The following is a 16,928-nucleotide window of genomic DNA, read 5'->3' as shown; positions in this document are numbered from 1 at the left end:
TCTGCATGCAACAAGCAAAACAGGTTTTCTCGTGCTTCAAATTTAGTCTAAACACTTAAGTCTTGTAGCGCTTAGCACGTCTCCCTCCAACAGGATGAATTAGCTGTTCAAGATAAAACGTGTACTTAGATTTTCATGTACGCGGGGCCGGGGATGTAGTAGGCGGGCGGTGCCCCGCGTAGGCGTGCCTCCAGGAGCTCGGGAAGAACACGTCCTCTCTTGCCGGTGACCAGGATTGCGAGCAGTGCTTCTTGGGCGCGGCTTGCGCATGCGCAGTAGCGCGCGTGTGGTCCTGTCGCTCCCAGCAGGACCGTGAAGCACACGGCCTGCTGGGAGATGTAGTTTCCGGGCGGTTCTCCATCCTTGGACATTCGTCCTGCAAAAAGGGTGGAGAACACGCCTGGACAAGCTGTTGGCACAACCAAGGGCCTTCCTGCCTCCCCTCAGGCCCCCCACAACACTGCCAATAGCTCCAGCCCTGACAGTATCAAGGATGGCAAAAACTTCCAAAAACAACCTACTTTGAGGGATAACTATTGTTTCTAAAGCCTTTGTCAGAAACTTAATGAGAGGTATTGGGTGGAAATGTAATGGGATAGCCAGGTCCAGGCAGGCCTTCTTCAAGAGTGGAGATGCCACAGCACGTTTCACCACTTGAACATAGCTGTAACTCAATGAATGGTTCAATGCTATAGTTAGGATTGGCACTAATTCATGGCTTTCCTTTTTCAATTTCATGAGAGGGACTGGATCCAGTGGGGAGGCTGATCTGAGTCGGTTAACTACCTGAAGGACTTGATCCTCAGGAGCAGGATGAAAGCCTAGAAGAGCGGTGTCACGACCCTCGCCCACAACCCCCTCTGGCAAACCAAGCCAGTGTGTCGCGCTGAAGCACCACATACCTAAGGGAGAAAAAGAGTAATTATTAAACAAAAAGAGGCATGCAGGATATCAACAAATACTAAAGAACAGCAATAAGACCTACCTGAACGATATCAAACGGGTCGGCATCAGTGAAGTAACTGGACCACACACGCCCACGAAAGACAACGCGCCCCTGCAAAGAAGGCAGGACGGAGAGCACGCCTAACTCTACCACAAGTTGAGGAGAGGGCCCCTGAGGGGCTGAAATCATACGGGGTTGGAGGGAGGATACTTACCCCGGTCGGCCAGTCTTGAACACAGTCCTCCTGTATTTTCAGGCAGAGCCTTTCCCGCAGACCACGCCTGGGCAAAACTGAGAAGCATACCAGCGAGTACCCCAGCTGGGTGGCGTCCCTGTGGATACCAGGTGAGCGTAACAAGTGGCTTTCAAGCGCAATACATAGTCTCTATCAGAGTAAGAAGAAGAAGGCTGAGCCACAGTAGAGGCAGGGATGTTGTCTCGAATATAGACTATCTTCTGAATGAATAAATCCAGCAACAAGTCGCAAAGAGCCTGAGAGGCAGGGATTGTCGACAACACCAGGGCGGGAAAGGATAGTTCCCGGACCTCTGCAAATAGTTCTTCAGACTGATTTTGTGCTGCTAAGAAACGTCCCAAAAAATAGGTCATTTTCACCTCCTTGTTAGCCCAATGGCAGTTAAGCTGCTATGCTTTCAGGTATACCTTATCTACATCTGAATATGCTATAAGCCATCAGTATTCTGCCTATTTGTATTGCAATATAAGGGGGAAAAGATGTTAATTAAACATGGAGCTGATAATCTCAATGATTTCCTCCATTGTTTAAAAACCGCTGTCTCATCTGCAACTATGCAAACGCCAAATGCAAAGCAGAAAGATGATCAAGCTGAGATGGTGACATAGTCAAATCAAAATGATCAAGAATACTGGCGGACAATGTAGCCAGTTCAACTTGACTTCAACCTCGAGAAGAAAAACACTTGGACCTCTTGGAGGCCAGAGCTAGCGGAACATAAAAGGTAATAAGGAATTATATAATGGTCAGACCAAACCACAGGAAATGCGGTGTGAACTACCGTATTGTCAAGATCCGCCAAGATAAAATCTAAGCTATGATTCTGGGAATGTGTATGACCCAAAACCAGCTGGCACAATTGTGGTTCTTCCATTGAAGCCAACAGATTAACTGCGTATCAGAGGGATCATCAGGTCATAAATTAAAATCCCCTAGAATAATCAAGCAATATATTGTAGTTGCAGCACGGAAACAAAGTCTGTGAAGGATACTGAAAAGGAGGAATCACTCAAAGGCAGACAATAAATAATTTAAACATAATTTGTCATCGTAGGAGAAAGGGAAAGCCGGACCAGGAGATGTTCCATTTCTATTACATGTGTAGTCGAAATAGGTGCACATTGCGAATGCTGTTTAAATATAAGTGCAACACCTCCAACCGGGCGAACTGAATTCCAATCCACGTATATAATGGTGTGTGAGCCAGAATGGCATCATTAAGATCAGGGCCTGAAGAATATGATTGCCACATTTCAGTGAAACCAAAAAAATTGGGATTGTGCATGCACAGTAAATCATGTACATCCTGCTTGTGATGCACAAGCGAGAGGGCATATAAAGCAGGCTGACAAGTCGAAGACACCACTAAGGGAGGTGATGAGTTAGTTGCTAACCGGACTTGCAATATGACTTAATCTGCAATTGGACTAGACAGACAGACAGTGATCCAAGGTTGGAATCATTCCCTGCATAGTCATAAATTATTGATAGAAATTTCACATTAGTGTATAAATAGAACAGTGTGTGTATCAAAACCTAATCTTTTAATTCTATGCGTGATGTTCTTGTTTTATTTATTTCACTGTTCTGCTATGTTTTACCACACCTTCATGTGTCATCATTATGTTATGTCATGTATTGATGTTTAAAAAAAACATAATGAATACATTTATATATTTTTTGATACGTATAGGAGTCAAGAAGTATATATCTCCTCGGGTATACCCTTTATAGGAGTAAGTGCTATATATAGGCATCTCCCGCCATTGGTCATAGGTTCTTTATATGTATTTGTTTTTGTCACTTTTCTGTCTACATATTCAATTAGGTGTGAATATGTCAACATATGTTCAGAGGCCACTCTTGTAAATTGCTACCCGGCAGCGCGACTCCCTTGAATAAGAGGTAGCGACTCTGTAATAACTGCATGTATTGCCTATAACCCAGCCAGAGAACAGACTGGTACAGATGAGCATAACTTTGGGGAGACTTTGGTGAGCGTCCACTGCATGTGACTACCATGCATTTACTGAGGTCTGCCACTACTATTACACATCGTATCGCAATAGTCCAATCTGGACCTACCTTCAGTAGAACTAGAGAACGGATCGGGCAAGCAGCTGTGTGCGGGAGACACCAAAAAGGCATAAAGAAGAATCAACCAGATACGAGCCCTGAGAGCTTGTGTAAGTGAGGCCAGGCACCCTCACCTGCAAGTAGTGCAGTATTCAAGGAACCAAAAGTAATTATAATAAGAGATTCATAAAATAAAGTTAAAATAAGCTGAGAATGTGATAAAAAGCCAGAAAGATCTTTACAAGCAAAAGCTGGGATAAACACACGTTGTCAAAACCAAGGAAGAAGCAGAAAGAGACCCAATTCCTGACAGTCTTTGGTTACTTTTGTAGTGGCAAAAAGGTTGCCCTTCTGAGAAGAGGTATCCAGAAGGAGTGGAGCATCATTTTTTTCAGAGGGGTATTAAAGAGCACCAATGTGGATCTAGCTTTCCCTGAAGTGTTGTTGAAGGTTTTGAAGCTACAGATTGATGAATACTGTGAAGCTGTTTTTAACCTCTTATCACTTGATGTTAACCACAAAAGCAATTGTTGTGAAATGCGGTTCAGGAAGGGGAGTATACCCTGATGGCAAACCTTTGAAGAAGTGGGCCTGGCATGGGAGAAAACCAGGTGCGAACTGAAGTTGTGGGCCTGGCATGGAAGTAGACAAGGTGGAAGTTGAAAAAGTGCTACAAGGTGGTCCTGACAGAGACCATTTATGTTGTTTGTGGTAATAAAGGAAGAGCTGTGTGAAGCTGTTAAAGAAGCTATATTTCATTAAAAGTTCTCATTGGTGGGAAATTATCCTGACCAACATAATTATTGTTTCTATTGATGAACCGAGAACCTGTTCAAGGAAGAGGAAGAGCCTTATATGTTTTGTTGGAACTTTCTGTTGACAAATTGAAGTTGCATCGGACTGTGTTGGACTTTTCTTGTAAATTAGGATTTCCTTGTTTTCTTTTCTTGAACTGTGAAGCAGAATCACGTTTAAACCTGGGGAAGGGGATTTCACCCAGGTTATTAAGAGAGACTTTGGTTACATTGTGAACACAATCATTATAGTTTTCAATTGCCATGCATTTCCTTGTTCATTTGTTGTAGGTAAAAGTGTGAGGGACAGATATCCTTTTGTTAGTGTTTGCTTTAGTTTATTATAAGCAGGGAAATCCTCATCGGGGTAGGTATAGTGAGGTGTTCATCCAACCTTTGGATATAATACAATGGCATTTGTTGAGAAAAATTCACAAAGTGGTTTGCCTCACATTTGTGACCTCTCACAGTGTTCAACAGCCTTTATTTAGAATTGCACACCACTTTTACTGTCAGTCTCCTCCTCCTCTGTGCCTCCATTTGGGGGGAGCGAGTCCAACACCCATATCCCTGTTGCAGCAGGAATCCCCCTGCTGCTCTCTTCAAAGGAGGATTCCAGTCGCTGTACCTTTCCCCTTCTTCTTATCCCTGCCACTGATGCCCCTGGGAGTGCCGCACAAGAGTACACTCACCTGCTGCAGCATGTGCTGTTGATTGTTCGATGGTTCCTGGTGTTCTGATGGGCTATACTTCGATGTCAGCCAATGTCAGATGTTGGGGTTCAGTGCTGCACCACGATTTTTTAATCTGGCAGAGTATGGCGAACGCTGGTGTTTTATGCTTGATCCTTGTCTTCTAGCCAGTTCTCAGCAGCTTGCTCCTCTCAACCATCTGCTTGCACCCTCACGAGGCCAGAAAGACTCTGATTCACGCAGTCTGGGGCGTAAGAAGGCCTGCACCAGTGATGTCAGAGTGGAGCAAGACAGAGACATGTCTAGGTGCTAAGCCACGCAACAGTGCCTCCCAACTGTTCACTAAATTGGACATTAGCACACATGTTTTCCCTTTATATACTAATGCGATATGATATGATATGATATGGCATTTATAACGCGCCTATACAAAAGTGTTTCGAGGCGCGATGAGGCAAGGGATGGGGAACAGGGGAAGACAGACAGCGACTACGCTAGGCCAGATTCAGATCGTGCACGTGCATGGGAAGGGGGAAAGTGCAGAACATGGGATAATAAAATAAATAGCAACAGGTAAAAGTGCGGCCAGCAGGTGGCAAGTGCAAGGGTAGGTGCAGACATCAGGTGTCAAGTGCTGCTAGTGGGACTGTAGGGATACAGGAAACAGTCTCCTAGTGCGGGGGTTGCCAGGAAGGTAGTGCAGGTGTGTGTGACTGGCAGGGGAGGGACCGGGGCCCGAGATCAGAGGGTGGCCAGGTAACCAGTTCAGTTTCACTTTCAGACAGGAGCTCAGCAGAGGAGAGGGGGAGTAAAAGCAGAAGCAAAGAGAAAGGTTTTAAGGTGCTTCCGGAACCCGAGATGGTTCTCCTCAAGTTTCAGGGAGGCAGGGAGGCTGTTCCAGGGGGATGTCCCCTGCCGAAGAAAGAGATCTACCACCAACTCGTTGTTTAGAGAAGCGACTGACCCTGAGGGAGTTGGAGGCGGAAGAGCGAAGAGCTCGAAAAGGAAGATATTTAGGAAGAGAAGTTGAAGGTATTGAGGCCTCAGGCCCCAGAAGGCCTTGTGGACAATGCAGAGGGTGTGTGCTTAATCCTTGCAGCCACTGGGAGCCAGTGCAGCGATTTCAGTCCTGGAGAGATACGATCCCTGGGCTGTGGCCAAGGACAAGTCTTGCAGTCCTGTTCTTTATGAGTTGCAGAGGGCGGAGAGTAGAAGCAGGCAGATTTAGAAAGAGGCTGTTGCAATAGTCGAGCCTACAGAGAACCAGAGCTCTGGAGACAGTGAGCTTCTGGGGGAAGCAGAGGAAAGGAAGAATACCTCTGAGGAGGTGTAGCTGGTAGTGTGACTTCTTAGAGATGTCAGAGATGTGAGGAGAGAAGGAGAGTGTGGATTCAAAGATGACCCTGAGGTTTTTAGCCTCACAGGTGGGACCAGGAGGTGGGCCGAGAGAGGCTGGCCAGATAGTGACAGGAAAGGAGGGAGCGGGTGTGCCGATGAGGAGAATCTCGGTTTTACTGGCATTTAGGCAGAGATTGTTGTCGGCACACCCCTCCTGGATAGCAGACATACAGTCAGAGATTAGAGAGGGAGAAGAGGTGGCCGAGGGTAGCCTGAAAATGAGCTGAGTATCATCGGCATAGCACTGGAAGTTGGGGCAGAGTGCAGCAATGCTGTGGGCAAGTAGTGCCAGGTATTGGTTGAACAGCCAGTGAGAGAGGTTAGACCCCTGTGAGCAACACTGGTAGAGATAGAGATAGAGGAGAGGAAGGACCCAAGCTGAAACTGGGAGGGTCAGTCAGAAAGGAAAGAAGTCAGCCACGCCAGGGCCTGACCAGTGATCCCCAGATTATCACAGAGACGGTTGAGCAGAATGGCATGGTTGACCGTGTCAAAAGCAGAGGAGAAATCAAGTAAGATGAGGACAAAGGGTGTGTTGGAATCAAGGTTGGAGAGCAGGTCTTCACGAATGTTCAGGAGAGCAGTTTCCATGCTTCTGGCAGCTCTGAAGCCAGACTGATGGTCAAAGAGACAACCAACAGATTCAGTGTGAAGACTGAGCTGGGAGATGGCCAGCTTTTCCAAGAGTTTGCCCAGGAAAGGAGTAATGGAGATTGGGTGATAGTTAGCCAGGCAGGACGGCTCAAGGGAGTGCTTCAGGGGGGAAGGGTAGACACCATTGGTGAAGGAGTGGTTGCAGAAGTCATCCAGGGCAGGAGCCAGGGAGTCGATGTGGTCCTTGATGGTTTTGGAGGAACAGGGGTGAACCCGTTTTGATGAGACTTTCATAGATTTGACTTGTCTAGAAACCTTGTCTGGGGAGTACAGGGCAAAGGCAGAGAAGGAGGGAGGAGAGATGGCTGCAGAAGGGCCAGAGGAAGAGCAGGGGGTGGAGGGAGGAAGGGGAGAGGAGGAGAGAGGGGACAAGATGTGCTGAGTTTTAGAGGTAAAATGAGAAGCCAGTGCCGTGCAGAGAGTCTGGGATGGGACAGGAGAGATAGAGACTGCAGCAGGATTGGCCAGATCCTTACAGATTTTAAAGAGCGTGGGCTTCAATGTGAGCTCTCTTCTTGGTGACGACAGAGAGCCGGTATTGCCTTTGAAGCAGGCGGCAGGCTAGTTTGTCAGAGGATATACATGTAGCACGGTATTTCCTCTCAGCCACCCTGCACTTGCATTTAAGGGTGATGAGGTCTGAATCGTACCAGGAGTTGCACTTGGCCTTGGGCTTCAGGCGGATCCTCATGACAGGGGCAACAATATCGAGAGTATCAGATATAGTAGAGTGGAGCATGGAAAGGGCTGTGTCAGGGTGAGAGTCAGCCAAAGGGGGCGGAGGGTGAGAAAGTGGCAGCAAAAGCCTCAACTGACACGCGCTCCAAGAAGGTGGGTGGCAGTGATGGAGGGGTAGAGAGGGTGAGCTGGGAGAAAAGGAGAACGTGATCACTCCAGGAGAGAGGAGTGGTGAGAGGGAGAGAAAAGGGAAGGTCTGAGGAGATCAGAACATCCAGAGTGTGCCTTGCAGTGTGCGTCGGCCCATAGGGGAGAATAGAGAATGAGAGAGAGTCACAAAGGTCAGGCAAGAATCCAGAGGAAGGACAGGAGGCGTCCAGGTGGATGTTGAAGTCTCCAAGAAGGAGGAGTTGCGTGGTCGAGACCAGGAGTGAAGAGCTGAGGTCCGTCTACTCAGAGAGGAAGGAGGAGATCTTACCAGGTGGCCGAAAGATAGTAGCCACAGTAAGGGAATGGCTAGGAGAGAGAGAGAGACAGAGCCTGCAGATGAGGCATTTGAAAGAGGAGTAGGCCTTTGTAGGAATGACAGAGGCAGGAATCCACTCTGGGAAGATCAGGGCTACACCCCCTCCGGAACGGTTGGACCTGGGCGTGGAGAGGATTTTGTAGCCGTCAGGAAGCAGAGTGTCAAAGCTCATGACAGAGCTGGCAGTGAACCATGTCTCGCTGAGACCGAGGACATTGAGGTCAAGTTCCTCAAGAAGGTGACAGAGGTTGGAAGAGTGTTTGACAGTTGAGCGAGAGTTAAGAGAGGCAATACGGAGAAGGTTGCCATCCTTGAAAGACTTCCGGGGAGGGGTATAAATCAGAGGTACGCCCTGCGGCGGTGTCGAAAAAGCCTGAGGGGGGGCAGAAAGGGAAGGAGGAGGGGGCAGTGTAGCCAAGGAGGAGGCAGCAGGGGAAGGCATAGAAGTGTGGAGGGGGAGAGGGGACAGCAGGGGAAGAAAGGAAGTTGATGAGGCGCGGGATCCGTCTATCAAAGAGGAGAAGGTTGGCCTGAGGGCCTTGGACCAAGACGGTACCATTCACATAAACAATAATGATCACCTTAGAGGAGTGGTAGGAGGCCAGGAGGGCCTCCCACCGGGTGCCACCATTAATGGGGGAGGAGGAGAAGGGAGAGAGCGCAGAGACCATGTGTAGGGTCCATAGGTCTGGCGAGGGAACGACAAAGAGGATGTCGGTGAAAGTTTGCCTTTATACTACAGATGCAGTTATTTTATCTACTTACAATGATTGAATTAGTCTTGTGTTTTATATTATAATGTTTGTTGTGAATTTGCCAATTCTGATTTCTTGCAGTTTTCTTTCCGTATTGCACATCTTTGTCTCATGATTTGAGGTAATTCAAAGGATGGCAAACAGCCCATAAATGAACATTACACATTGCTTTACATTTTTTTGATGCTATATTTTGTGGTAACTGTTGTAAATGGTTTAGGTAGTGGTGATGAATTGGATTCTGTCTCACAGGATTACAAGCGTGAGCATGGACAAAATGGCTTGGTAAGCACTCACACTTCTACAAATCAAAACACAACACAATCAGAAAGGTAAAAAAGGGACAGTTAGGATCTGTATCACCTTTGCCTTGTGTGGTAACAAGGGCCGAGGGCAGGCTATACTCCTAAGAGGGGTGTGAAGGTAAACCTGTAGTGACCCAAACATCACGCTATCACAGTCCCAAATAAAGTGAATGTGCAAACATGTTTCTATATACATAGAAATACTTTAATAAAACACACCATCTGCAAGTAGAACAAAAACGAGATTACTCACACATACCCATCCCATAGGAAAGACAGAGAAAATGCGACAGACTGGAGAAAGTAGCACTTTGAACTTAATTCCAGGGGTGGTAGGTAAGGTACTGCCAAAAACGATATCTTGTCGAAGGCAGGGACAATTGTGACATAACCAGACTCTAGGGCCCAAGTGGATCGGGGGGCAGTTCAGTGACACAGTACATGAATTGGTTCTTAGCGGGCTCCAGAAGTTCTGCAAGACACCAGAACAGTACCCCAAGAGCTTTAGAGAGCTCACCAAGAATGGCAGTCAAACATTTGAGGCATTTATGCATCATCCCCTGAAATATTGACTTGCTGGGTCACAGGTAACAAAGTTGACACATTTACGGTCATGTTTAATTTGATTGCATGTGAGAGTATGCTTAGACAATGCGAGATGGAATGCACCAGCATCTGGTGGACAAGACTATCACTGGCCCTTTGAAGTTTGCAAAGACTCCCAATCGGTTCATGGCTAATCACGTCCAGAAAAAGGCAGTGGTTAGTGTATCCAAACGGAATGACAATGTGAGCGAAAAACATAAACCGAAAGAGGGTAAGGACAAATGTTTGCACCCTCTTGCCAAGAAATGGCCTCCAAGTTCTGAGGGGAGAAGATCATCACCTACATTGTCTGCTCCTGCAGAGAGGAGAAGTGAGGGCACCCCAAGCGCTAGGGAATCCACACCCACAGCCCCGCAATGCTGCTTCACCTGTGTAGATCAGAGGCATAGGAAGGGAGATTATGCTTGCAAGGATAGACTAAAGCCGGCGTTGTTGATGCTAAGCACATGGAAGAAGAAGAGGAAATAATCAATGTGGGCATATTTGACGATGAATTCTCATTTGGCCTGGGTTTGACTGAATGCACCAATGTATCCCCGAGCAGGAAAGGTACTGGGTCACCCACGTGGCCCCTATTCCAGAGTGTATATAATAATACAGAGATTTACATTTGTTTGTAAATCTTTGTTGATAAATCTTCTTTGTTTGTTTTCTAGTGCTTTTACTGAATGAATTGTAATGTAAATGTTGTAACGTGTTGAATGTATTAGATTGTAATTGACTGTGTTATCATGATTTTAAAATATGTTGTAAAGGTGCACGCACCAAAAACAATAAAAAATCAAATAAAAAAATACAGAGATTGTTTTGTACCATGCATTCATTATGGGGAGCAAAGCCCCACCATTCTGTCATACTGCTGCAAGTATCACTTCTGAACGATGATGGTGGGTGCTAGAGGACAGATCCTTCATGGTCCTCTGAGACTAGTCAGGGAATTGGATATTCTCACCCAAGGCCTCTGACTATCGCAGTATTCAGATGGAGGCGGAAACATTGCAATGCTCAGTCACTGTCAAGGATACCATTCCCATAGACTATTTGTTAGGAAACGATAGACCTGATGCTGAAATTATCACCATAGTCACACGATCGAGGGCCAAGGAAGCAGCTTGGGTAGCAACCCCAGTGGCAATGAGTCCAGGGGCTCTTCTGGCTGATGATGGCATAAGACCGGCTCCACCGGTACTAACCAGTCTAGATCCGGAATCGCCAGAGAGGCCTCCTCCTGCTCCAGGGGGTCTATTGGCCATAAAGAGCCTGCTGCTGCGGCACATGACTGAGTGATCTACGTATTGCCTAAAGGAGTAGAACCCAAACCTTAGGTGGAGGATATGGTAGCTTCATGCCTCACGGCTCTCCCTGAGCTAAGCGACTTGTCATAAGATGGGTGCCCAAGCCAGGCTGATTTTTGCCAAGCGCAGAGTCCTGTACAATGTGCCCAAGACTTCTGAGGTGGGGGCCAGCTGTTGTTTGGTGGTTCCCCACTACCACAGACTGTTCCTGTTGGACCTGGCTCCTAACATTAAATTGTCAGGTCCCCTTGGGATGACGAAAACATATCACTGGCTGTTGGCCCATTTCTACATGCCTTAGATGGGGTCAAAGATAAAAGCAAGTGTCTGCTCCTGCCACCCTTGCCAAGCATCCTCCAAGGCAGTCAGAGCCACCAAGGTCCCCTTAATACCACTACCCATGGTTGGGTGGCCTTTCGAGAGAATAGGTATGGACAGTGTGGGTCCTATGGCTCCTCAAACCTCCTCTGTAAACTGGTATATCTTGGTCATAGTTCATCATGCCGACCGGTACACCGAGGCGAAACCCATGAGAAAAATCAATGTCCCTGTGGTCACAAAGGTTCTCATCCATAAATTAACTCATGTGGGATTCTCTAAGGAAGTTATTTCTGACAGGGAATACAAATTCATATCCTCATATATGTAGATGATATGGGATGAACATGGAGGTACCTGTAAGCTCTCCACAGCCTTTCACCCACAAACTAATGAGCTTGTTGGGCGGTTCCACAAGACCCTCAAAGGAGTGATAAGTGGTCTGGAAGGAGAAAATTGGATATCCTCCTGCCATGCCTCTGGTTCTCTTAACTGGATGTGCCACAGAGCAGTGTCGAGATCAGTCTCTTCGAGCTCTGGTATTGTCATCCCTTTAAATTATAGAGCAGGAAGGATGGGGGAAATACCCCAACTCCTTCATTTATACAGTGGACTATGTTATCGGCCTCCGATCTCGGATGTCCAAGTACAGAGAACTGTGCACCAGGCACCTGATGCCCAGTGAGGAGCCCATGAAGGACTAGCATGACCAGAAGGGGACCATGACAGAATACACGCCAGGCCAGCTGGTCTGGGTCATGGAACCATTCCAGCCGAGTGCCTTGCACAATTGAGCCCTACATGGATCTTGAAAGGAACAGTTAGGTTAACTATCTCATTGAAATGAAAACCCAGATGCAGACGCATCAGGTCTTTCACGTCAACCCGTTGAAACCAGATTAAAGCCGGTATTACTTGGTGATGGCTCTGGTTACGGATAACGAGACAGAGGAGAAGACAGATGCCCTCCCTGATCAGGTACACACAGAGCCCACTGATGACTGCAACCACTGTTGCTCGATCAGTGCGCCAGCCTGTTCTCTTTGACTCCTGGGAAGATCGATTGGTTTGCCTATGACATCGACACAGGAGCCAGTAAGCCAGTGCAGAGTAGAATTCAAAGATGAGGTCTCCAAGATTTTGGCATTGGGGTTATCAAGCCTTCCTGCAGCCCATGGGCTAGCCTGCTGGTTCTGGTCCCTAAAAAGTCCAGTTGCAGGAAAATCGAGGTCCGATTTTGCATGGATTATCAAGGGCTCAACTCTTTCATGAAGATAGATGCACACCCCATTGCTTGGGGAGATGAGCTAATCTACCAGTTAGGCGCTGCCCTGTTTATGAGTGCATTCGACCTCATGGCTGGGTACTGACAGGTTGTCTGACTAATCCTGCAAAAGAGAGGTCTGCATTCTAGACCCTGGACGGCATTAAAAGTTCACTGTTATACCGTTCAGACTAAGAAGGCACCATCAACCTTCCAGAGGATAGTGAAGCAAGTTATAAATGTGCTGGAACACTTCTGTGTTGTCTACCCCGACGATGTGGCCGTATTGATCAACATCTGGGACCACAATCTATCCCACCTGGAAGATGTGCTTCAAGCCATGTGGAAGGCTGGCTTGACTATCAAGGCATCCAAATGCCAGATGGTGCAGGGTAGTAAGGAACAGCCTCTCCAGTCCAGCCGGTGATGGACGAGGGCATCCACATCACCCAGACTCAAGTAAGAACCTTCCAGGGCCTGACAGCTTATTACTGGCCTTTCATTAAGGGGTGTGAGACTCTTGCTCTTTCCCTGAACGACAAACCTTCCAAGAAGCTGCTGAAAAACGTCCCTTGGATCCCTACCTGCTAGACATTCTCCCAGAGATTGAAGGGTGGCATGTGCAAGGCACCCATTCTTAAGATACAGGATTCTGGCAAATAGTTAATCATACATAAAGAGGCTTGCAAATTTGGCACTGGTGCAGCCTTAGCACAATTGAACTCTGAGAGTGCTGAACAATCTAGTGCGTAACTAGATAGGCACTTGACCGAGCGAGAGCACAAATGGGCCACCATTGAAAAGGAGGCATTTGTGGTAGTTTGGGTGGTATGGAAGCTGACACCATACATCTTTGGGTTTCACTTAACTGTTAAAACTGACCATAAACCTCTGAGGTGGCTTATGGCCATGCATGGATAGAACCCCAATTTACTGCGTTCAGCCATATCCTTACAGGGATTTGACATTGACACCCAACAAAAAACTGGAACCATAGTGCTACAATGCAAATGGCCTCAGTAGGTACATATGCCAGGAGAATGAGTCAGGCCCTTAAAAGGGTGAGTATCAACCTTTTTACTGCAGGGGCTTAAGGCGAATTTCCATCTGGCAAAGGAGCAAAGCTCTGGCTTTTTTTATTTTTAGTTCCTGCAATAATGGGGGTGATTCATTTTCTACTAACCAGATCCCTCTTTGTCGCAACTCCATGACATAAGCATAGTGCACTTCTGCCATGCTACATTGGTAGCCTGTTCCACAGGACCTGCTTTGCTCCTGGTGCAAATCAGGTTCAACGGTCACAAGATACCCACTCGACAGGCGTGTTGACAGCAAAGTCACTTCAGCATAGGGTCGACATTTAAGATATGCCCGACTATACCCAAATTACAATGATCATGAGTACCCAATGCTGGTGGCAGGATAATCTCTAAGAATATACTAGGGCTGACATTATGCATAGTGCATGGTGATACTTATGATCGTGCCCGCCACAAACCAATTAATATTACACATGTGTGAGCTTCTGTGAGTCAGCTCTGCTCTGGAAGGGAATGTGTATTGGTGTCAGACAGGCAGATGCTTCCACCCGGCAGGACAGAAACCCAGAGGACCCAGCCTTTCTTTGATTCTCTTTCTAAGGGCCGGTAACCTCCTCCCCAAAAGACCACCACAGAGCAGGCAGGCGCACTGGGATCAGGTATCAAAGGAGCATACTCATTCAGGATGAGTAGCCTCACACAAGGATGCTGCAAGTCTAAAGTTATTTTGTTGTCAGTAGAAGGTAACGGGCAGGAGTAGGATAGGCATGAGTGCTCTGGACAATGGAAGAAGCATTCCACCACCTTGTTTCTCACGGTCTGTCTCCTCTGCTTCGCCAAGGAACAGGTATTGGTCCCCTTAAGAAGGCTATCTTTAGACTAATCTCCTGAGGACTTATGCCCTTAAAAGAAGGCATGTTGCACCCCTTCAACAGAATACCATCAGTTTCTCAAGGATACTTCAAGGCCTAAGAGACATTCTGGGGACTCTCACCTGCACTTCCTTTGGTCAGTTGAACTATAAAATGCACACCCCGGAGTTGAAGAAGGAGCCATCCAAGACAGAAGGAGGATCTATCCCCTAACTTCTCCCGTGAACTATTGGAGGTGACCAGTGCTGTGGACCAGAACCAACCAATCTGAAACGGATCATCATGCCAGAAGAGCAGACACTTAAGTGGAGTAGCCTGTGCTCAAGCCCTTTTCCAAAGGTCTCACAGCAACCCAGTGGGCCAGAACAGACGGGGCTCCCTGTTCACCTGCACTCAACTGGTCCCTACATGTTCCCTGAATCCTGAACGAGAGGGAAGGCGCTGGTGCTGTTATCTGCGTTCCTCGGACCAGCTGAACAATTGCACTGCATCTCCATCAGCCCGACACAAAATCTCATTTTAGCATAGCTCATCAACTGCTATGCCCGAAGCATCTACTCAATGCTGGAAACCGAACCGAATCTCTGGAAGGTCACTCGACGATCCTACCCGGAGGTTACCACACAGCTTGGCACAGCTAGCCTAAGAACCACTGCCTCATTGCTTACACCTCAACTACCCCTTGATCACCACTTCTGGACTGTAACTCGCCGACCTCTGCCTGGCGCTAAAGCTTGACTCGGCAAAGCCTATGTTAACACATTCTTGGGAGAAACCCAACCTGCAGCACTTGAACCGCTGCCGATTCACTGCCCCAGCACCTGCTTTTGGCCGTGCTCGACGGCCACTTGCAGCCAGCGCCTCCGTATCCTACAGGCCTGACGGAACCTGATCAGCTTGCATCAACATTCAACCTGGGTCTGATGAATCAGCCGGCCAAGAACCAAATTCTCGTGCTGTGACACTGAACTGCCCCCATGTCCATTTAAGCCCTAGAGACTGGTTAGTTCACGATAATCCCTATCTTTACCAAGATATCCTTTTTGGTAGTACCTTACCTACCACCCATGAAACTAAACTTGAACTGCAACTCTCTCCAGTGCATCTTCTCTGTCTTTCCTCTGTGGAGGATTTTTGTACCGTAATCTCTTTTTGTTCTACTTGCAGATGGTGTGTTTTATTAAAGTGTTTATATTTTTATAGAAACTTGATTGGACATTCCCTTTATTTTGGATTGTGATTCTGTATTGTTTGGGTCCCTACTTGTTCACCTTCACATTCCATTTAAGAGTGTAGCCTGACTTTGGCCAGCGTTACCACAAAGGTAAAGGAGGTATATATATTAGCTGTCCCTGTTTAACCTTTGCGAATGAGTTGTGTTTTGGTTTGTATAAGTGTGGGGGATGAGCAGCCCATTTTGTCCCTGCTCGCCCTTGTATTCCTGCAAGTCAGAATCTAATTCCTCACACTGGTGGTCATGGTGGGAGCTGGAACAGACTTGTCCTACAGCCAGCAAGCCAAAATAAGTGTGTGCAGTAAACGTCAGATTTTACAGCCAATGTATTTTTACAACAATGGAACTCGACATAAGCACTGTGCAGGCCTTGACAGCAAGTGCCTTGCATAACCTCTGTCGAGAGAGGGGTATCCTCACGGTGGTAAGGTAAAAAAGCCGAACTGCTGAAAAATCTCCAAGCTTTCAAGGAAGCTTCAGGGTTGGGGGGGTGCCCAAGGACCAGGAGAGAGCTGGATCACCCAGCCCTATTTCTCATCCACCCAGGAGTCGTGGATACCACTGAGGAGAGAGACAGTGATATCGCTTCTCAGCATTTCTCCACCACGCAGACACAGTGGTCTCCCAAAGTCACAAGCATCCGACAGGTCGCATGCATCTAGGGGTTCCTGAGTTTCAGCCAGACATGGAGGGCATCTCGCTGTAATTGAACCCAACAGGCTTTATATCCTGGAAGAAAGGAGAGTATCCCTGAAGGAGAAGAAAGAGAGGGACTTTTTGATGCTGTGTAAGATGGATCTTGAAGCCCAGAGAGAGGCCAACAAGATTTCCCGCGGAGAAGGAAGTGTCTCTACCAGTGGCTCCCCAGGAAAGCCTAGGCACCACATCCCCAAGTACTTAGTCTAAAGGTGTGAGGAGAGTAGGGATATTATTGAATGATTTGCAAAGCTGGAGTTAGCTTTCCACTGCCAGGAGGTGGAAGAAGAGTTGTGGAGAGCAGCCCTTTTAAGCTGTCTACTGCCGGATGGAACTTATGTTATTATTCAGTTGTCTCTGGAAGAGAGGCCTATCTATCCCAAAATGAAGTTCTGGACTTTGCCATTTTGATCTTGAACCCAAATTGCTTTTTTCCAGAGGAAGTGGAGGAGACAGGAAAGGGAAAGAAAGACAGCGAAAACAAGATGGGGGAAGGCTTCTTCCATTGTCCAGACCACCCTGG

Source organism: Ambystoma mexicanum, chromosome 3p, assembly GCF_040938575.1.
Source record: "Ambystoma mexicanum isolate Mex_15411 chromosome 3p, UKY_AmexF1_1, whole genome shotgun sequence".
Classification (NCBI taxonomy): domain Eukaryota; kingdom Metazoa; phylum Chordata; class Amphibia; order Caudata; family Ambystomatidae; genus Ambystoma; species Ambystoma mexicanum.
This window is presented reverse-complemented; position numbering follows the sequence as displayed.